This window comes from Excalfactoria chinensis, chromosome 8 (genome assembly GCF_039878825.1).
Source record: "Excalfactoria chinensis isolate bCotChi1 chromosome 8, bCotChi1.hap2, whole genome shotgun sequence".
Taxonomy (NCBI): Eukaryota; Metazoa; Chordata; class Aves; order Galliformes; family Phasianidae; genus Excalfactoria; species Excalfactoria chinensis.
In genome coordinates, this window is record NC_092832.1 from 9,346,370 (window position 1) to 9,369,627 (window position 23,258).

Here is a 23,258-nt window from a genome sequence, read left to right on the forward strand (position 1 = left end):
AAAGTTACAAAGTGGCTATTACCAGTTGCCACTCTGATATCCACAAAGAAAGAACATCACACTCTTCTTTACATGTGACTCTGCCAAGTAAAAGGGAATAGGATTTTTTCCCCATTTTAAATACATCCAACAGATAGCTTTCATTATGAAACCTGAAACAAAGATGAGGCTTGTCCCTGCGCATTACAATGTTTTACCTTATAAGGAAGCTTCTGACAGCCTTATATTAAACTCATGAAAGCTAATGAAGATTCCTCCTTAATACACATTTCTTTTTTCCAGTTCGGACTTGAAGTGACAACTTTACAGAAAATACCCTGCAGGTTTTTATTTAAATTGCATCCTATAAAACAATGTCCTCTTGTCAGTCAACACTAATTCTGCAGAAATCAAGCTATAAATCTGTCCAAAGGCCAGCAAAGTCCTTAACTTGGCACATCCCTAATAAAATTAGGAATGTGAGTTTATTACATGATCTTTAAGTAAGTTTGGTCATGATATTAAGATTTTTGCTTATGGCAACCATAGCTAATGTGGATTGGTATTTTCATTATAATACACCCCACAGCATTTCCCAGTAATGTCTCAGGTTTCTAAATTGGACAATAATTTTCTATGCTATCTGACACATCGCTAGGTGTTACAGATAAAACTGTCACTAAAGCTGCACACACTTTAACCATACTTAAAATCAGTAAAGACTTTTCAATAATGCTAATTCCGCTGAATAAATGAGGGCAAATTAATTAATACTTCTATTAATGTAACCTGGTTTCACTTTGTTCAAGTAAAGAAGCACTTACAAGCTTTTAACCCAAGCTCAGATGTATTGTTTCAGCTCAAGGCAATTGAGAAGTGATTTATACAGTAATAAGATAAAAGGCACGTTAAGAAAAACAGTGAGAATGCAGATCATAGAGTCTGAATTTTTGTTGTCTTTAGCCAAACATGCTTTGTGATGATACTGATGCAGAATGCCTCTTCAGAAGAGCATTCTATAAAGCAGCCTCATACTGTAACTCCCTTCTCTCTGTCTTTCGCAATGAATTTTTATTGTTACAGAAATGTCTTTCCTTCAATTGAAGAAACACAGTGAGGCCCAGGAATGGAGACCATATTAACCACCTTTTCACCTGGCCAAAGAAATACATACAATTATTGTATTCTGCAGAAGAAAAGGCTTCTGGTTATCAGTGCCAGGCACAACTGGTGGCATCATGCTGCACACAGTGTTACAGCCACCACAACAGAGGAGATGCTGCTTAAGATGCTGCAGAATCAGACACATAAATGTGCAGAGTCACTAAAGTTCACTTCATGAAAAATACAATATACTCTGGGAAGGAAGTATGATTGATGTCCCCTGAGCAGACTGTTTATCAGACAAACACATTTTGCAAACTTTGACATAAATTCTTTGTTTTCTTATCATACTGACAATACAAGAACAGTACCTTTGTAGAAACTTCTTGAAAACTCTTTAATGACCTCTAAACAGTGTTATCTTATCATCATCTGACTTTCCACTACAATAAATCATTCACAAATAGGTTAAAAGAAAAATTGATATTCGAAATATGGATTTATTTTCCATAGCTTTAGACTTCAAGATGTAGGGAGTCTTCTCAAGGAATAGTTATGATGCTGATAAAGCACTCAGATCTCTCTGTGCCTGCAGCCGTTTTGTGAGAGAAGAAAGAACAACTCTCATTGAGAAGTCTTAGGAGAAATAAGATGAAGATTTGTAGTTCCTAGGTCCTTGTATGTAAAGGATATGACAACACAGTTCACTTTTAAGAAAGAATTGCACATGCAAATCCCTACTTGGTGTAAAGAGCAGAAAGACGCAGTATGGTGTCACTAGCTGTGTGCAAGCAGCTGGGGAACACAAAAAGTGATGTGCACACAGAAACAGCCAGAACCAGAACTGTCACAGGTGTATCCAGAGCACATTGTCAGCTACCAGGCTACTGCACAATACACTGTATACTTATTTGATAGCCTAATGTGTACATCATTAAGATCTCAAAAATTTGAAAATAATTAAAATCAACAACTTTTTCTCTTTTTTTGCACATGGTTTTGTGCATTTGCAGTGGCTATTGCAGTTGTCCACAACATCTACACAAGGAGTGTACTCAATGACAGAAGTGTTCATCAACTGAGCAATTAGGAAATACTGATGGAGGGATGCTTCCCACCTGAAATAAAACATTCACTTTAAGAATTAAACTCAAATAGCCAAGGAAAGAAAAAAGCCCAACATGATCTAAGTGACTACCCAAATGTGCTAATACTTTTCACACTCTGGAAAAAAAAATAAATAAAAAAAATCTATTTTCAACAGACGTGTCTAAAAATCAAGAATATTTTCTTATAATGACTCTGAGTGAAACTTCAAACAATGCGTATTTTTACGGATGTTGCAGATCTGCTGGATAATCTGAGAAGATATAAAATACATTATTTACCAGCAACAAAAAAGGGCATGTTCATCTGCTAGGGGGCAAGTAAACACAGAGCACCTGTAAACCCACACACTTCTTGTCTTCCTATTTTCTTCTGCTCTCTGCAGAGAGTCTATTGGTGACCATAGGAGTACCCAGATGGCAGGCTTTACCTGGGGTGCAAATACTCTGGAATATGATGAACAAAACTTCTGCATCTGGAGAACCTGAAACCGTGCTGAGCATGGATGTCAGCTCAGAACAAAGCTCTGCAGAATAAGCCACAGTTCTCTTTCAGGGCTATAATTAAAGCATCTCCATTTTTCTGGGAGATTTTTTTAAAAGCATTGCAGTGGATACTAAAAACCTCTCTCGATCCTTCTGATCCCCCTCGATATCTCATTAAATTGACAGACCACAGCCTATTACCATACTTTTTCCATTTGCACAGTGGATGCATGATCTAGAGAAGTTGTACTACATCACCAACTAAACTAATATTCCCTAGTGACCTTTATCCAATTTATAAATCCTTTTCTCTCCAGAGATGAAAGACCAGAGCACTACTCCATGCTTCACTCCACACCCAGTATCTCACATATAAAAATAAAGAAGGTAGAGAAACATGATAAACATTACTTTAGAAATGAGAAACTCTCATTGAGCAATATAGTTTACTACCATTTAATATGAGTAATCACATGCAGGTCTAGAGTCTTTGTGTTTTACAGTTCTCCTTAATTTCATGTTTCCATGCTGGAGAAGGTACAGGGCATCAATTATTTCATCACTAGCTTTAGCAGAAAGGCATTAAGACTGCCTTATGTTGTACAGTAGTTTCTACTCAAAGCTTCAGTCACTAACTATTGTACAATTCTGAGCATCAGGGTGAGAAAATTCTCCTATATGACTCATTGACACTGAAAGCTCCTCAATATAAAGCTAGGGAAATAAATAAAATAGTAACGCATTTTTAAGTTATAATTTGTCTGATTTTAGAGAGAACATATTATAGACAAAAGAGAAGTAGGATTTAAAATTACTTTACAGTTGCTTTTAAAACTGCAACTGTCACCAGCTCTTTCCTCAAAAAGAAAACAGTTAATTTGCTTCCAGTATTTACAATTTGAATTGCATGTGTAAAACACCATTATGTTAAACACACATACAGGCTGCAAGAAAAAAACCACACACAGTACACCATGTCATTAAACCACCTTAGTTATCAAAACTTAATGAGCTCTGAAATAGATACAATCCCAATATTGTAGGTCATAAAGATTTTCCTTGTGACCTACATCATTCATATAGAAGAATTAAGAAATTAGGGCATCTTTCCACTTCCCATTCACTGTGTTAAGTGCCTATTCACAGATTTAGACTCCTCAGGGCAAAGAAGAACACCAGATTTGGCAGATTCTCTTCTGCAGCATCATTACACTTTGCTGCCAAAACTCTACTCTGCTGACCACAGTTCCATGTAAAGGTACTTCCTGGGCCAACCACTGAGATGGGAAGTAGATGGCAAGGTTCAGCATGGCTTAGTTAGGCAAATATATGGATCACTTTTCATCCTACAGTACATTGTGATGTAGAAGATATATAACAAAAAAGAGCACGTGATCAGCACATTAAAATTACAGGCAGTGAGATCAGGCCATGGGGTCACACCAGACCCAGCTACCAGCATCACCCAGAGGAAGCATCAGCAAGGATCTCCTGGCCCAGGACTGGTAAAATATATCAGGCTGCAGATTGCAGGGCATGTCCAATATGTGTAGAAAACAGCGCTTGCTTCTATCACACTGAATTTTAGGATGCAGCAGTGATTTTTTTTTTATTTTTTTATTTTTATTTTTTTAAAAAGAGCAAAGTCACCTCAAGGGCCAAGTAAATCTGTTTGTAAGGACTTGTTTCTTGGATTCACAGAGAAATGAAAAACAATGCCATATACAAGCAGAAACACTGCTAAGCTATATTCTTCAATCTTCAGTGTGCAAACATTGCAGCCCAGACTAATGTCAATTTGAAAAGATGTCACTCAGAAAATTAAAACCATCTGATAAAATATTACGAAAAGTAGTCTGAGAAAGCAAATTCTTGAATCAGAGTTCAATATATTTCCACACCAACACAAGTGTCCAGGCAAGAAAAAAAGATTTCAATACTTCATTCACATTCTCTTCTTTCAGACAGAAGGAACCAAGAAATGTGTGTGGGAGTTGGTGTAAAAGTCTACTTTTAATTAAACTATAGAGATGGATTTATTGAGAGGAACTAAATTCATTTAGTAATATGAAAGCAATCTGATGTTAATGTGGATAAACAATAATGCCCTAATATTAAACTATATTAAAACTATTGCCTTAAAAAAAAAAAATAACAAAAACAGCAACTATTTTGAATGACATCCAGTGGTATGCAAAGACTTGTAGAAAGTTATAAGAAGAAATAGTCTTTGGCAGTTTCAAACTTAGAACTATGAGGTACCAGCACTAATAGTTTTTTCTTCATATGTTCTAAGAGCATGAAGAAATCCTGACCTAAGACATACTAAGCCTTTTTTCCCCCTCTTCCCATTCTTAGCTCTCACACTTCTCCCTCCAAATAAAATAACTCAAATGAGCTTATAAATCTTGCCTCATGTCTCCAATTACCATCTAAAAATCTAGCTCCTCAAGTTACAGTACAGCTTTGGTATAGTAAAGGTAACGTGTACTTTAGAACCCTCAGCACACAGTCTCTGCAGAACTAAGAGACACACCTTCATGGTGAGTGAACATGACAAAAATCCCCTTTCCTCTTTCAGGAGGAGAAAGGAAGAGTTGCAATTCAGCAAACTCCTGTTCATATAGAATTTCTTGGAACAGCTTCTTGTCCATTTAGAAAGCCAGAACTGAAAATTGAATAGAGAAAGTACCTACTAAAAGGAGCTGTTGAAGAACAAGCTGAAGCTCTGAATCCCCTGAATAGTGAGGAGTCAATCCCCTCTCAGCTTTGCATGAGAAAAGAGCAGTGAAGTTTCCACAAAGATGCTGTGGGTTAATGAGATAGAGAGCTGACAGGGGCCCTTTGCAAAGTGGATTATGATAGGATGGATAACCTGTGCCGGATGAATTACTCTTAGATAGTTCCTTGAAACATTATGTCAAGTTACATCCTTATTAAACAACAATCTTGAAGTCTTGATGCTCTTCTGTCAGTCTTAAGACAAAAAAAAGTGAAAGGCAGGAGAAACTGTCTTTCCTGAGTTGCCACTGCAGTTGTTCGGTTTTCTAAGGTTGTACCTCCAAGTAGGATAAAAAGCTTAACAAAATTTTATTGGGACAGAAGTTACTGCAGTGGATTTATAGAAGGAATTCATCTTAGAAACACAGTTAAAGGAGAAAAAACAAACAGCATGCAATTAGTGTATATAATCAAACCAGTTCTACCTCCCTACCCAATCTTTTTACATTCTTTAACCTGTTTTTCATTCTCCATTCCATCAGAAAGCCAAGAGGGTTCACAATAGAATAAAATACTAAAAGTACCAATGAAGTACTGAATTCTATTTATTTTTACATCTAGACAGCCATATTTTTGCATTTTTCTCTTGATTTTTTGTGGGGTCTACTTCAGAATTAGGTCCTGACAAAGTCACATTACGGCAGTAGAGTCTCAGGGTGTAACAATGGAAAAGGAAATTCAATTTAAAGAAACAATTTATTTCCATAAAATTACTTGGCCTGTCCTATTCTGCTTCACTTCCACCTCTTTCCATCTTGATTTCAAGCACTTTTAAAGATGCGCCTTTACATTCTGTGCTGTCCCAACCAAGGCAAGGAAAGAAGATGAGGTCACTCAGAAGTTCCTTTATTATTTCAAAAAAAACCAAAAAACAGTACTTTCTCTGTTACTACCAACATAAAACTGAAGGCTGAATGGATTGAGTCAGGAAAGTTTTAGTAATCTTGACAAAAATTCTCATTGAGACAATCTCCATCCTAACAGCTTGTTGAACAGTCCTGCAGATACAGTCTCTACCTGTACCTGAAGAAAGAGGATTGTGAAGGAGACAACAGATTTCTACTGATTAGACGAACATGTTCTATTGTATGCTCTACATTTGTGCTTACTGTTGACTGCACAGCCAGTAACAAAACAGATGTCCAACTTGTAAATACTGAGCATACTCCAAAGGAATCTCATTTTTAACCCTGGTACTTGCAGCTTCTTCCCTTATCTGAGGGAACAGCTTGACCATGCTAGGACGGAAAGAGGAAGCAAAGCAATGCCATACCTCCTAGTAGCTCTTCTGGCCCTGAGAACAATGTGGTGCCAGTGGTATAGATGTGTGCATTAAGCCAGAAACAGTCCCATGGAGCTGCATAGGGACACAGGGCTCTGTACAGTTTGTGCAGCAGTGGCCCAGAGAAGCTCTCACTTGCTCCTTTACTGCAGCCCATCACTGACAAGAGGAGCTGGGCATCACAGCATTTGTCTATACACAGCCTTGGCCAGTTCACTGAAACCAACAAATCAAACTAAGAGGACTTTTTAAATGTGCGGCATGAAATATTTTGAGGAAAGTGTTAATAGCAATAGACTTTCCTTACGCCTTCCCCTTTCCTACAGCATAGTCTCTTTCTGAGAATCCATGTAATCATTCAGCTGTTTCTTCTGGCAAAGCCAGAATCCAGAACAGAATCTTCACGAAAAGGAAACCAATAAATTAGAGCTCTTTGTGAGCAATTTGCTGTTAGTTGTGTTCTCTCTGCCTATTAAGATTCTTTATTTGTTTCACCAAGAGATTTCTGCTGACAAGTCTATTCATTTACTACTAGCCTAGATAAAATGCTAATAAACAAAATGTCAAAAAACGTATTCATTCAAATTTCACTTTTTTTTTTCCACTGGGCTTGTTATTAAAGGGACCGCAGAACTAAACATTAACATCTGGTGGAATCAGGATGCTTGTTTCCCATCCCCCCAAGACCAGGCCCTATTTCAGGCTTGAAAACAACTTGTAAAAGAACCATTTGAAGCTTTCATATTTCTCAGTTCTGTTAGGCACAGAAAAGCCTTTCACTACACTAATTTCAGCTATTCTACAACTCCCCATCAAAAACAAACAAGAATACCTTTGTGGAAGTACTGCACAATACTGCACTATTTCTAGGCTTTTTACAGCATCTCACAGATGTTTTGCAATTAAAGTATGATGTTTCATTGTGCTTTAGATAGGCTGTCATCATTGTAACTTCTACAGAAATAAACAGGAAGATACTGGGACCTTCCTCCAGTTACCGATTTATGCTCTGCTAATTCTCTAACTATCTGGTTGCTGTGGAAGAACTGAAGTGTGCTCCCTGGTTGGGGAATCTCAAGGGAATCCCACCTGTAGCCTGTGTGAGCAAAGCTCAGGTGTATGGGTGGAACAGCATCTGGATGTAACAAAACAGACAAACAAAGACAGCTGAAAATGCAAATAGGAATTAAAGAATCATACAGTGAAGGCTGAGGACATCTGGTCATCAGGATCTAAGATAGACAGGTTATCATTAACTGGGCATAAAACATCTATGTAGAGTGCCAAACTGAAAGGAATCCATACAGGATTCCAGTGTCATTTCCCATAAATCTTGACCCCACCAGAATTTCAATACATTGTCATTTTCTTTACCTAGATCTGCTAGTTCAGGGTTTTGTTTTGTTGTTTTTGTTTTTTTTTTTTTTAATTTGTTTTTGTTTTTTTTGGTTTTGTTTTGTTTTTTGTTTTTAAATAAACATGAAGTCAAAATGCAAGATAGGAAACAGCTAACACTCAGGTATGATGCTCCTTCTTAAATTACTCCTCCTGTTTCCTTTTAGCTCAGAACATACAATCCCCCAGAGACAGCCAAACGTTCTGTGTAGTTTGCAGGAGCACATCTCTCCAGCCAAAGCTTCTGGTAGTCTTAACCTGTTTTGCTAAACATATCCAAAACGAGATGGATGGGAAATGCAGCCTCGCACATTTCACATACAGAGTTATAGTTTTGCAGTGCAAACAGCTGATTTTTGGAGTGCGTCTAGTGAACCATTCTGGTGAGTGGAAGAAAAAGCAGACCTGAACATTTCAATCCTGCTCAAAGTCTAAATGAGACACCTACAATACCAAACAAAGTGGCAGCCCCAGGGCACTTTTATACATTTATTATAAAACAAAGATTAAAACAATTATATGGAAATTAAGGACAATATGGAATATTTGTCTTTCTCTCAAGAAGTAACATGGCCTAGTTCAACAAATAGCTTTACAGAATGAGGTACACCACATGCAAAATGATAAAATGGTTTGGATTGAGAGGAAAGCCAGAATGGGAATGGCTCAGCTCTGTTTGGGTTGCCTCTCACAGATATGGAAGAGATTGTGTTTCAGTGCACCATTACTTTTTGGCAGAAGAAACAGTAAGTTTTCACAACTACATAGGTACTTGTTCACAAGCTCAAAAAAGCCAAAAGAACCACAGCATGGTGAAAATAGTGGAGCCTATCCTCTACTCAAACACTTTCCACTCAGCACCATTCATAAAAGACGTTGCTCTCTACAGAGCTTTAGAATTCATTGTAATTTTCTCCTAGTTACAAGTGCCATGCTTAAGCAAATCACAGCTCAGAGATTTTACTTTTAAAAGGAACCATAGATATGTTCAAACATAAAATTGAAGCGATGTTATGACTTTGGTTTAGTTCCTCTACAGAAGCTCCTCTTTCAGAGAGGTAAATCCTTCTGCAGTAATACAATTGGAAACATTCTGTTTTTGAAACAAGCCTTCTCTATTCTGATGGCACCAAATGACGCTCATTATCATAACCCAGAACATCCCTATCTATTCAATTTCACAGATGTTTCCAAGTTTCATTTTAAAAAAAAAAAAAAGTGTAGTAAGATAAATCATGAAGCTCCAAACAGTACATGCTTTCCCTGGGAGAAAATCTTTTCAGCTAGATCAGGCTGCAAGGAAGAAGGAACAGAATATCCTTCTTTAAGTGACAGTTTAAGAGCAGCCTTGATGTTAAACTCATGACAACACCCAGAAGAAGTGGAGATGATTATCAATAACTGGAAGAGTCACCCAAATTCATGTAATTCTGAGATATGAGAAACATTCACCTAATGTTTTTTCTTCCTCCCCACCCCCAGCAGCTGGAGAGAAAAATAGGTATATTTTCATAGTTTTAGGATTGTAAATAAAAATCTGTTTTTAGTCACAAAAGCTCAGAACTTTTGAATTATTGAGTAACAGCATCCTTTGGGGTACACTAAAACAAGGTTTTCATTACTGCCTAATAATAGTTATCTGAAAGCAACTTATTGCTTAATCACAGTTTTTTAAAATGATGATGTAGTAACCACTTTTGCTATTCTAAATCACATTCTAAAGTTTACCCAAAAAATACAGCAATTTACCTTCACAAAAATACAGAATACTGATATAACTTTCTTTTACATGAAATACCATCACTAACATTTCTCTTTGTGTTAACAGGTACATTTGGAATATAGCAACATTACCCACATAAAACTGCAGCAGTTTGTCCTGCAACAAGCTTAAATGTGACCTACTCTAAGAAAGCAACAAGAAGTCCTTCACCCTCCTCTTTTGCAAGTGTTTTGAATATAAGAATTCATCAGGATTTAAGGGATTAAGAAGCCACTGTCCATGAAAAAACTGCAGATATTTTCATAAGTTTTTTTTATGAGTTGGCAGCAAACATTCTAGCTGTGAACTTTTATGAAGCTATAAATATAAAGGACCTTCTGATACTGGTATGATGATAATTCTAAATTTCCTCTTTGCAGCTGCAGTTGATCCCCTGTATTTGGTTAAAAAAAAAAAAAAAAACAAACAAAAAAAACCTTCTTTTGTGATTTAGCAGGGAAAGTTGGCTCAACTACTGTATTGCCTTTGAGCACTTCAAGTGGAAGTTCATGAATTAAACCCACATGGCAACACTGCTCCCTTCCCCACCTTTCCCTTAAGGTGGCTATAAAATGTCAGTAGAACACCAAGCTGTTTATTTTACTTAGTGTTAGATTCTGTAAGTAAATGAGTTTCTAGTGGGGCTTATGTGCAAAGAACATGTTTGCAACCAGCTCCTTTATATCACTAAACTTTTATTAAACTATGGCATAAGTACTAAAACAATCCTTACATGCTTAAGTTTAACACTAATAACAACAACAAAAATAAACCAACCAAAAACCAAACAAGAGTAGGCATGTAGGTAACAGACTTTACGGCAACCTATTCTCTGAAAGACTAAAGTGTTTAATCATCTGGTAAGAAGAAAAATTCTTAGCTACTGACAGCTTTTAAAACAGAACTTGATTTCCCAGGGGATTTATCTTCCAGGAATAAAATAGAAGGAGGGATTTTTGTCTACATTTTGCTTCATATTTCAGAACCTCTATGGTGACTAGTAATCCTAAATTCTCCTGATAGATTTGCACCACTCTAGATAGGTTTGAACACTAAGTGCCAATACATTCTATTTAATTGCCTAGTACACACAAGTAAGACTCATTTTCTCACAATATCTTGGGAAAAGAGCACAATTTGAGACAGAAGGAAATTCCTTCCCTTGGTTTCTCAGTCTCTAAACAAATACTGGAACAGCTTCAAAAAAAAAAAAAAAAAAAAAAAAGAAAAGAACAACCCACCACAGTTGTGCAAAATAAAAACCATCTAGAAACTGCAAAAGAATTGGGCATCTTGGGCCTGGGAACCTGGGAGGACTGTAGTAACATCACTCTCTGTTCTTGATTTCCTTTGCATGGTTAGAAGATCAACAGGTTAAATTAACCAGGCTACAACATTCACCAGCACTACATGTGATTACAAAATAAGGTCAAGAATCAAAATTTGCAGATTATATGGTCTTTAGACTGGATGAATGATGACCTGAGCACTGAATCTGGTGAGCTTGGCTGGGATCCTACACTCAGTTTTTTTCCCATGATACAGTTGAGTAGCATAGTATGTTTGAGGATTTAACTAAAAGATGGTAAATAGCTATCATCTTTTTTTTTTTTTTTTTTTTTTTTTTTTTTTTACAGCATTGTTCCTTAATAGTCTAAAATGTTCTGCCTTGCAATTAAAACTAAATACATTTTCAAGGAAGCCATAAGTTCAATGAAGAGAACAGAGGATCTCTGTCCATCTCTCCATGTGCCTCCATTTTATTAAGCAGACCACAAACAAAAACATTATCAAATATTAAAGTGACAACAGCTCTCCAAATTTATCTCAGTTCAAGTTCACAATTTCCCAAGTTTCTCTTTGAAAAAATACCATCATATGGAGCTTAACAGCATATTATTACTGAACAGTGGTTTATTAGGTGCTCTCAACAGGTCCAATGTAATTAAAAATAGGGTCACACATATGGAAATTAATTCAAGTGCACAGGTGCCTCTATTTGTCTCCTCTGCAGTATTGGCCACATAAAGCTAAAGCAATGCATGGATATAACTTAGAAACCTAATTAGACTATTAGAAGTAAATTTCATTAAGAAAAAAAATAACACTAAAAACCTTCAGCTTTAGTGATAAACTGAAGCCATTTCAAGTAGTGCACTAGCAAGTAAATCTATCATTGAGTAATTCAACATTCTGTAACACAAGGCAAAATGAGAGGAATTAGAAAGTGCAATTGCTATTTTCATTATGATGTGCCTTTTTGGGAGGTATAGTATAAGCCTCATATCACTGACAGTAATTATTTTGGCATTTTATTGGCAGGCACAATTGGACAAAATGTAAAAATTTCTAAGAGCAAAACAAGTTCCTGGCTAGATTTCTTCAGCCTGATATACTTCAGACTTTTATTTATGGCTAAATTGAAGCTGGATGTCAAATCTTGGTCCCTGATAACAAAATCTTAATAATTAACTGGCAAAACTGAACATGATCATTTCTGACACACCTACACTGGTAATTATTGCTTTGAGGCCATTTACTAATGAAATTAATGTATTCATTGCCCTAACAAATTAGCATAACTCATACATAATGCCCCACATTTCAAGACCTTCCCAGAAAAACAACACTTAATACCGCAGAGTGAAATGGCAAGGGCATTGCATGGAGACCGTATTCACTGAATTACTATGTGTTAAAACCACAATAGCTAAGTGTTATAAAGCAAAAATGTAAACACAATGTGGGTATTGAAACCATTAATACTATAGTCAAGAGTGTACAATCGATGATTATCTCTGCACTTCAAACAAGCACATATTAACAATAGCAGTAACCATGGAAGGTAATTAGCTGACTACTTTACATGATGCAAAGTATGAAAAGGAGGCAGTGCAGAAACAATTTCTTCTCCCTCCTCAAATCCACAGTACTTATGGCACGGCTACTGTACTTTTCACCCCATATTGCCATCCAGATGACTTCAGAGCCCAGAGCAGAAGCCATCAGGTAAAGAAACAGTGGAAGACAAGATTAAATACTTTACCTTCAGAAATGACAAAAACACTAGTGGCAGTCTACTGTCATTTTTAGTTGGTTAGATTCCCTCACCTTTAGTCTGGGAAAGGTTTTCTATCTCACTACACAGAACAGAGTTGAGGAGAGCCAAACACCTCATGAACATGTGGAGCCCTATCTGAATGCATGGCAGGGCTGCAGAGACGCCTGCTGTGTGGGCTGGGGCTGTACTGGGAGCCAGGTGCAACAGACCTGGCACTCACTGCCACCTCTGCAGATGCCATTTATTGAGTGAGAAATCAGTGCTTTTGAGTAGGAACTATGTATTTATGCACTTCAAAATAATTTTGTAACTTTAAGATGTTGAAAAAAAATACAGTGGGGTGGCAGAAAAACTGTCTAGGACTCCTCACTGCACAGAATTCACTGCTGGTTTCTCTGTGGGAGGCTGGGAACTGAGGATAACTTCACTATATTTTTTACTTGCACACAGCAGAGTAGCCAATCCCCAAAGTTAGCTACAGCAAGATTACCTTACCTGTGCTTTTTGAATACCAACATATCCTTGTGACTCCCCATCCTCCCTTCCTACACAAGCATACTTGCAAAGAAACTTTCTCAGCAGATCCTATTGCATCAGTACCCATACAAATGGGAGCACAAAAATTTAAAGGGGAAAAATATATAATAAGAGTTCCCTCAGAACTCCATCCACATTCACTTTGCTCCAGCCCAGAGACTGAAAGTTCTGTCTTACTGATGTTATTTTTCTGCTCAATAATATTTGTGCTTCCTCCTTTTCCAGACAAACATTTGATCTTTTCAATCATCGGAAGCACATATAATTACCGTACAGGACTCATTGCCATGAGATGCATAATTTTTTTTACCAGTTTCATATTTCATGCTCATCAAGTATGACTGTGGACACTCTCCTCTTGTGTCTTGTAAAGCCAGCTTATCTTCAAAGTCTGAGTTGTCAAGAAATTGGTTCTCTGAACCTTACCCTATCGTCACAAGCAGCCATTTATATACAGATAGATAAAAACCCATTACTGTTTTATTAGAGCCCATTACCTCTTTCATCTTCACAATTACACACTCCGGAACTGACTCTCGTTAACAGTAACCCTTCTTTAAACTCACATAGTAGGCCTCTGCCCATTTCTACCTATGCTACATAACACTACAGCAATACGAGTATTAGTGAGAACAAGAATCAGGTCTTCAATATCTTTTTCTTGATGAGCAACAGATAGCATAAATTGAAATATCACTAAATTAAAATGGCAACTTAATGAAGCTCAGAATGCACTGTGAACACTTAAGACACTGTATTACAAGAAAGAAGTTTAAATCACCACCAAGTTACCATATGTCTTTGCACCAAAACATTACCTGACTCACCTACAGAGAAGCACTGGGATACTACCACACAATTCTTCTCATGGCTGTTCTGTTCCATGTAGCTCATAGAAATATACTAAAGTACTCCAGTGTCTGATCTATTCTGTCCAGCTAATAACAATGTACTTCAGTATTGCATACATCTCATCCTGTTTGAGTTACACTTTGTGAAGGTCAGTCCTCTCCCACCCCCAGGCACATACTTCACCTATTTCTGACTTTAAGTCTCTCATTGGTATACAGATATTGTTGGCAATGTGCCTACTTTTAGTTAATTCCTTTGTCTGACACACTGTTACTTCCCTCAAACATGCCTCTGCAACCTTTCTCCCTCCAGGTCAGCTGTAATTTCTGTCCTATGATTTACCATTGTATAAAGGCTTACCTTTGTATTGCTGACATTCCTAGCAGATGTCTTTGTCTGACCCAAGGGCTCCCCACCACCTGATACCTTGATTCCAAGTTTGTCTATAAATAATTCTCCTCTCACTGGTTTAACTATAAATAATCCCCTCCCCATCCAGTTGGCTTTTGGCATCAGCTGGTACTAATTTGAATAGAGTAAAAGATTCTCTTTCCTCTACTGGGTTAAATCTCACTTTTGTTATTGCATCACCAACACAAGAGTTTTACCCATACATAAAAGCTCAAGTATTAACAGAAAGATATCAGTAGATGCATAAACCTAACCTTTTTCCTATTCAACTACTTGCTCATTCTGGCACCCCTCACACCTCCCCAAATCACTGGTATCAGTGCAGTCACTGGACTTGTGCTTACAATCAAACCCCACCTTTGCCCTCACAGCTGTTCCACAAGAGGCCATCTTGATCACCCCCGGGCAAACCTCATGGGGCAACCTCAGTAACCCTGCTCACACCTGAGCTTGCTTGAGAGCCAGGGTACATCTAAGGGCTGTGGTTCTATGCAACCTTCATCTGTTCTAGTTAACACAGTAAAAGCCTGCATAGTCATCTTCCAGTCACCAAGGCAAATACAGTCGTTACTGAACATGGCCCTACTATCCCCTTCCTGAGAGCCAACAGCATTTATTTACTTCCTTGCCAGCTGCCTCAAGCAGGGTATGTTGAATATGTCTATGGTACAATATGGATAAGAAGCCATGGTCCTATGAGCTCTGTGAACAGCAAACAAGCATCTCCCAGCACAGGTGCTTCACCACTTTGCTGTAAGAGCTGCTGTTCTCCTGGAACATGCACTTGGTGCTCAGTGGTCATGAGCTTCTCATCAACACTCACCTGGCATTCTAACACATATTTAGCATATTTCAGGAGTAAGGAAATACATTAAACTCAGCACATGACTTTGGATATGAAATTTAGGGGGCGCATATGATGCATTAGAGTGCTTTTTTTGTTGCTTTTTTTTTTTTTTTTTTTTTTTAAAACAAATACAGAATAATGCCTTAGTCACAACAGGATTATTACTGTAACGTATCAGCAACTAGGATTTAAGAGGGGCTGTCTGGCAGCTCCTGCAGGAAGAAGGAAAGGGGTAGCAAGGGGGGGAAAAGCAAGTCAGAAACCAATCCTCAGAAATCAACAGATCTTCATCATCCATAGAAAAAAGCTCATACTTTGAATTTTCACATTTGAAGAGTTTCCCAATGACCTGGCACACTTATTCTTTTAGGATGCTACTTCATATTTCTATTTTCATAAACAGGTAGCTATACCAGGCAACTAATGCTACTTTTCATGGATTTGCTTCAAGATGGGACAGAAACAGGTAGGACTAGAACAGGATTTGAGAAAGTGTTTTATTTTTATGGCACCCTCAAGGAAAACAGTAACCGTAGCAGCAATAGGTCTTCAGCAAGAAATGCAGTGTGATAATTACAGAAAAGTGCCAACTAACTTTCTCAAAACTCTTCAAGAGTAGGTTTTTGGCTCAAATCAAGTTTATTTACTCAAGTGCATATTCCCCACATCTTCAGTAAAAGCAGAGGAAAAACAGACTGGAGAAGAAAGCTGGTTAGACAAAGCATAGAAAAATTCTGAGAAGATATAGATAGCTGTAATCATTCAATGGCATTAGGCCAATTTGCAGGCCTACATTTATTATTTAACATAGAATCATTCCTGCAAAGAGGGGCTAACTTGGAGAGAGCCAAAGCACAGACTGATGTTCCTGCATGCAACTTGAGGCACCAAGGCACTGCATAACCAGAGGAACTCTGTGTGACCTTAAGGGCTGTACATACAAGTCTTACTACAAAACCCGTGAGAACTTTTCCTGCTATGATTATAAACTTTACTAAGTTAGACTCTCACAGAGTTATATAGCTGTATGTGGTAGTTAATGAAGTGCTGGATGTAAGAAAAATAACTGCAATGTTATTTTGCCCCTGGTATGCTTTGCCTTATAAGGATTAAACCTACAGCTAATTCACTTGTGTTTTGTGATCTCTATCATGCTGCAATAATAATACTTAAACTTTATAGCACTTTTCACTTATAAAAAGTACTTTACAAACATTATCTAATTAATAATCTTCGCAACAGTCCTGTGACATAGGAATACAGGTCAAATTAATGTTTTGTTTTAATAAACTACTAGCACTTCAGTAAATTGAAAAGTATAAAACACATTAAGTTCATTTAAGAGAAACAAAAGTTAGTGAACAAATTGCAGCTCTCCCTGCAACATTCTAGGTGGGCAATACACACTGCAAACTGTCAGTGATCACCAGCTCTGAGGTCAGTCTCTACAACAAGCGTTTTAATTAAGTAGTTGAGAGACTTTTTATTAGAATATAGGAAAACTATTTGGTTCACATTATTCATTCTGTCAGAGAAGATGAGGTTCTTTGTATAAAACTTCGTATAGTGTTGCCTTGATAAAACAAAAAAAAACAGTAGTCCCTACAATATTTTGAATGTAAGTATAAAACAAGGGAGACAGGGAATGAGAGGGAATCAGTAAAGTAAGCAGTAAATCTTTACAGCTCAAATTATATCCGCCTAGAGAAGCCAGTGCAGACCCATTTTATTTTATGCTCGCCATCTCATTAGTACTCTGCAGTTATCTCAATTTGATACACCTCAGCTTTCAATTGTTCATGACCAAAGTCAGAACAAGCGTTTGGTATTTGGGGAACATAGCACCAGACAGACTTAGTTACATAGTCACAAACTGAGTTTTCCACAAAGCCATAACTGATTCAGTACATGGCACGGACACACGCAGGTCAGGAAGGTACTACTTGATGAAGAGAAGCACCCTGTGCAATGCCAAGGTTCAGAACTATGTAGCAACTGAGGAATGCAGGAAAAAAGGGGGAGGAAAAATAAAAAGTTTCCTATTTAATGTAGCTCAGAAGTTGCCTTGAAGGGTTTGGAGACTATACTATGAAGGACTATGAGATACAAGAGTCTTAAAAACCCATCTTTTTACACATAGTTGTGTTCCTCGTGTGCTTCAGTGCCCAACTTGAAACCTGAGCTCTGATTTGCCTAAAGTGCTGATTACCCACAAAGGCAGCTGAAGTTAAAGGAAGCTGCACATTCAGCACACTGCCCAATGTTAAGTATTCTGGAAGAGGCTGAAGCAGGATGTCTCAGACTGGGTTCCCAAATTAGTAGGTACTTTCAACCTTGAATCGCTGTGTCCCGATCTCCATCTGTCAAATGAGGACAAAAATTCCTCCTCATTTCACCAGGGTGTTATGAAAATAACTTCATTAATGGTTTAGGACTGTAGTGTTGAGTACTGTATTAAAACCTAGGAAGAAATTAATAATTTTGTCTCTGGAGCAAGTTTGGAAAAGCATGCAATAAAAAGAGCCCGAAGGCACACACTGAAGGAAAATTTAAATGTTTCAACAAAATATCTGAACTGCTTATTAAGTGCTTTATCCAGTGGATTTCACTCTGATTTTAAATATCACTTTTATGATTGTAGACTATCAAGTTTCTAAGAGTTCAGATTTATCCAGTTATCTGCAAATGCCAGAATCACACTGATGATTCCATTGCTCACTAGTAATACTTAGAGTCACTGTACAGACCTCTGTCATTTAAGCTCATGGAAAGCTAACCAGTATTTCAAGGATAGATCACATTTTGACAGTAGATTTTTAGGCATTTCCAATAACATAGAAGAAATACAATTCAAGAAAAATTTCAGCCCAAAAAAATTCTATTAATATTCATACATATACAGGTTAGAAAGAGATCGTTTACAGTAGATTAAGTGAAGTTTTTCAGGTAATATTGAAGGAAGCCAATATTCTCTGACCTACCTAGAGTACACATGCATACACAGTTCTATTTTGAGCAAGCACTTTCTTTACTAGCAAGATGTCTTCAACACTAAAGGTCTTTTAGTATTTGTTTTCATTACACACCCCCTAGCTGTTTCTTATATGGAAAGAATAATATACCTTAACTTCCCTTAAATAACATACAGATGACTAATCACTGTGGCACCCAGGAAAGATATGTCAGGTAAAGTAAATATTCTGGAAAGAATGAACCCTCGAGCTATTTCTGCCAAATACTCTTACCTGGAACTGTCACAATGATTGTGGTACAACCAAAGAAGGAGCCTTTGATGACTGAGGAGTTTTCTGAATTAGTAAACTGCCTGATGAGTAGTGAAAAGCCTACTGCCACTTAATTTAAATCAGTGGCATATAATAGAGACAACAGACGCAGGCTACCTTTCACAACTACGACACTGAGACTATCAAAGATGGTTTTAATATGTGAGTGAGGCAGAACTAGAAAACAATTATGGGCTGCTGTGCTGCCATTTGTCCAATGAATTTAAGCATTAACAATGTAATGGCTGCTTTTTGGTTTAACAGCTTTATATTGGAAGGGGTTTATACAGGAATGAAGATAAAACTAGAACTGTAACTCCTCCAATATCTGCCTAGATTAAGTGTCCCCATGTCCCTTCTAAATCCAGACATTATGAAAACCAAGTGAGAAGAGTAGATCTCTTGTATGGGAAAGAGGAACAATCTCTCATCCTGAACCTTAACCAGAACTGAATTTAGTCCTGAACTAACTGAAAAACACATCACTGTAAAAGAAAAACGTTCTCTAAGCAAAATATGTCAGAAGGCAGAGAATCCACATACATGGGTGCAGAATCATGAATCAATGGTACTGGGCCCCTTCACAGCTTGTCCACAATACTACAATAAAATATCAAGACAATACCACAGACAAGAAGTAGCTAATGTCTTGAATATATGCTTAAAACTCTCAGTTTATCAAAGAAATTAAAAACAAACAAACAAAACAAAAAAAAAAATCCACACCAACTTAAAATAGCTTACTTTGCTTCTTGCTACAATTCCTTACAGTAGTTCCTCACGCACAGCAAACACCTATATGATAACAATAAGGTACTTCCCTCTTCCAGATCTATTCCCATACACTTTGTGTTATACACAGTAATAGTTTGTTTGGTCCTTACATGCATCTGGAACATACACCTATGGAATGCAGCTGGGAGATGCATATGCAGAAATAAAGCCACTTCAAAGGAGAAACTTCAGCAGAGAGATTCAGAAATTGGTTGGACAAGAAGGATGATGAGAGGAAGGCAAAAGATAACAGAAGCTGCAGTTCGCTATGTGACACTCATGAGAGGATTAGCATATATAGTTATAAGCAGCTAGTAAGTGTCCTCACAGGTGGACTGCATCTGATGTTAGTATAACTTCCTTTTAGCACAGGGCCCAGCATGAATTTTTGAGTCTGTTCTGACAGCAAGATATTCTTAACTTATATTAATATACTTCTGGCAAGAATAAATGAGGGCTAGGGGAAAAATGAACCAAAAGTTTGTTGATAAACTACTAATATAAACAGCTACTTATTTCTTCTGTACACCTTTGTAATACATAGTTAAATCACTTCATAAAATATCAGACAAAAAAAATGCAAGCTATGCCTTCGCAAGCAACTTCTCACAACTCTCAAATTAGAGGAACATTCTCTTTCAAACAAGACTCAATCCACTCCTGTTTGTACTGAAAATATAAGAGAAAACCATTTACATTTGTCCACAGCAGGAGACAACTGACTGAAGAAGATAGGGATGTAAGCAATCACAAATAAGAATTCACACCCAAGAAATGAGGAAACAAGTTGAAATTTACCTGGCATGTAAGGCTGTTACTTATAGACCTCAAGTCATTGTATTTTGATGAAAAGATTCTTGACAGGTTACACAGAAAACAACTTATTTCCCTAATACAGTTCTCTGCTTTGGAACTAGTCATCAGCATTAGAAAAACTTACATCGTTTGAGAACACACTGCACATCTGTAACTGCCATTTTAAAAGCACAAACCTGCTTAGGCTGATAAAGAGACTTAAGATCAAGTCCAACTATCACACTACATGATGAAGTCCACCATTAAACCACATCTCAGAGAGCCTCAACTCACACAGTTCATTCTTCATCACCTCCAGGGATGCTTTCACCACCACTTCCTTGGACCGCGCATTCCACTGCCTAATCATCCTTTCTGTGAAGAAATTACTCCCTATATAAAACCTCTATCTCCCCTAGTGAAACTTGAGGCCATTCCTATAACTATTAACCCAAAAGTATTATAATTAGATTTTGTTTTCTGGATAACCAATCATTGATTACACATCAATAAATTCAACATTTCTTCAAATTTTTTCACATATAAAAAGTCACGTGACTTACCAGTGCTGTAAGTACTTTGCATCTCAGTTATCTTCTATGAGAACACTGGAAAAAAAACATAAGAAACAAAAAAGACTTAGTAATAAAACTTTTTCAGTCAAATATACAGCCAAAAACTTTTTAGTATGATCCTCCTAGCAGAGGGAAAGGACAAGGCCAGATTTATAATGAAAAATGAATGTCTTATCACCATAAAAATCTGGTTCTTGTTTGATAACAGGCATATCTCTTCCGTTTATAGTTTCCATATTACACAAATACATATACTATGAGTCAATGAGGTATAGAAAGATAAGCTTCAGACACATTACAGACAATCAGCATAAACCCCTGTTCTGCTCTGAGCCCATGAAAACAATCAAGGTTTATGATGTTCAACCATTGTCTCAAGGAAGCACATGCAGCTTTGATGAGACAATGTACTCAAAGTACCATGAGTTTTTGCAGTAGAAGGTATGACATGCCAAGGAAAATGATTATCCTAAGTAAAATGGCAATTGAAAGCATGATTATCAAATTCAAAATATATACCTCACAGAGCCCAAATATACCCACATTGCAGACACTGAATTAAGAAAACCAATTGATTCTTACACACAAACACAGGAGTCTGCTTACCCCTAGTACATCAACATTAGAGAAAGTTCATTAAAATGCTAAAGAAAATATACTAAAAAAAAAAAATCAAGGAACAACTAAAGACAATAGCATTTCTAGAAAGCTCTGTAAGGTTAATTTTTCTTAAAGGTGCATAAATGAATGCTTGAGAGATGATGGTCAGCAAAGTGCAACAAGGGATATAAAAATTAAATACACGTAAACAAACAGATAATAAAACGCTAACACTCACCCCAGTGAAATTGTACAAGTCCCTAAACTCTAGAGATGTTCAAAACTCAACATCACCAGTCCTGAACAACCTGATTCAATCTCACCTTGCTTTGAGCAGAGAAGCAACAATAAAGAGTGCCTCACATCTTGCTGACCTGCTCTAGAGCCCTTAGTTTCTGACTTCAAGCTGACTACTACTAAAGCAAAGTCACTCTTCCCCTGAAACAAGTTGGAATTTTAAGATGGAAGAAACTTGATCATTCACATGGTAAACTGGAATTAATTGTAGTTCAAAGCATAACAATAAATACCGATGTTCTGCTTATGAAGAAGCAAAAATATGAAATACTTATATACAAAAAGAGCACTAGCACTCACTCAGCTGGTGAAGGCTCTCCAGCAACGCAGCATGTCCTCACAAGAAGCAGTTTAGGTGCAAAAAATGCTCACTCTTCAGTGGCTGGCCCCTATATCTACACTTGGGCCATCTGTTCGGGTCACATGGGGAACACAGGTGCAAGCAATTTGTGTTCCCTGGGCCAGCCACACCCCCACACCAGGTGCTCAATCACCAGTTCAAGCTGTGACTTAACAGCTCCCCTACAACTGATTAAATTTTTTTTTACAAAGAAAGACATTTCCAGTAAGGAAAGTTCTTAACGTAACTTCATCTTTCACCTGAGAAAGACTGTGAAGCAAGGGTGTCTCATACTGAACTACTTAGTTCAATATGGTGGCTTCTTAAAAATCCTGTAAAGTTGAGATCTGGCACAGAATAAAGATGAAACTTAAGTTCTCTACTATGCTCGTTAGATTGGTTTCCAAATGAAAGCACACAGAAGACAGGGAGAAGGTCAGAGTGAAGGGGTGGGTAGGAAAGTTAAGTTCAAAGCAGCAGTATGGTTTCAGACTGATTAAAACAGGTGCCAGTTCCTGAACAGTTGTGACTATCACATGTTTACAGGAAATTGATAATTAATGCAAGAAAGGGAAAGATCAACTAATATTTTTCAGGAAAAAAATCTGAGGACAGTCTTTCTGAAATACTTGCTGTTAGGCAAGAAGGAGATGAAGTAATGAAGAGGTTTTTGAAAAAAATGTGATACTGAGGTAAAAGCCATTCTCAGAAAGTGACTTGCCTGTGGTCTCAAAGGTGAAAATAAGAACCAGTTAAGATTTCATCTCTGAAACCACTGAATTAGATCCCAATAGCAGGAATTTAGTCAAAATAATAACTCTAGAAGGACCATAAGGGGTCCTCTCTTCTATGGGTTTTATACTTCTTTCTACAAGCAGCTCCAGTGACTTTTAAACACAGAAATCAAGCTAAAATGGTTAAAATAGGGAGAACTTAATAGCAGGCTGAAATTCACAAAAAGGTTTTGAATACCAGATTACCTGGACTAAA

At 37.2% G+C, this 23,258-nt stretch overlaps 1 protein-coding gene across 1 annotated transcript in view; it reads right to left on the minus strand.

Moving 5' to 3' along the window:
* Positions 1 to 23,258, minus strand: part of LOC140255613 (uncharacterized) — a 430,899-nt gene that overhangs the window by 98,034 nt on the left and 309,607 nt on the right. The window contains exon 7 of the mRNA XM_072343365.1: positions 21,020 to 21,064. The gene's annotated coding sequence lies outside the window, so the exon portion shown is untranslated. The remainder of the gene's footprint in view (positions 1 to 21,019; positions 21,065 to 23,258) is intronic.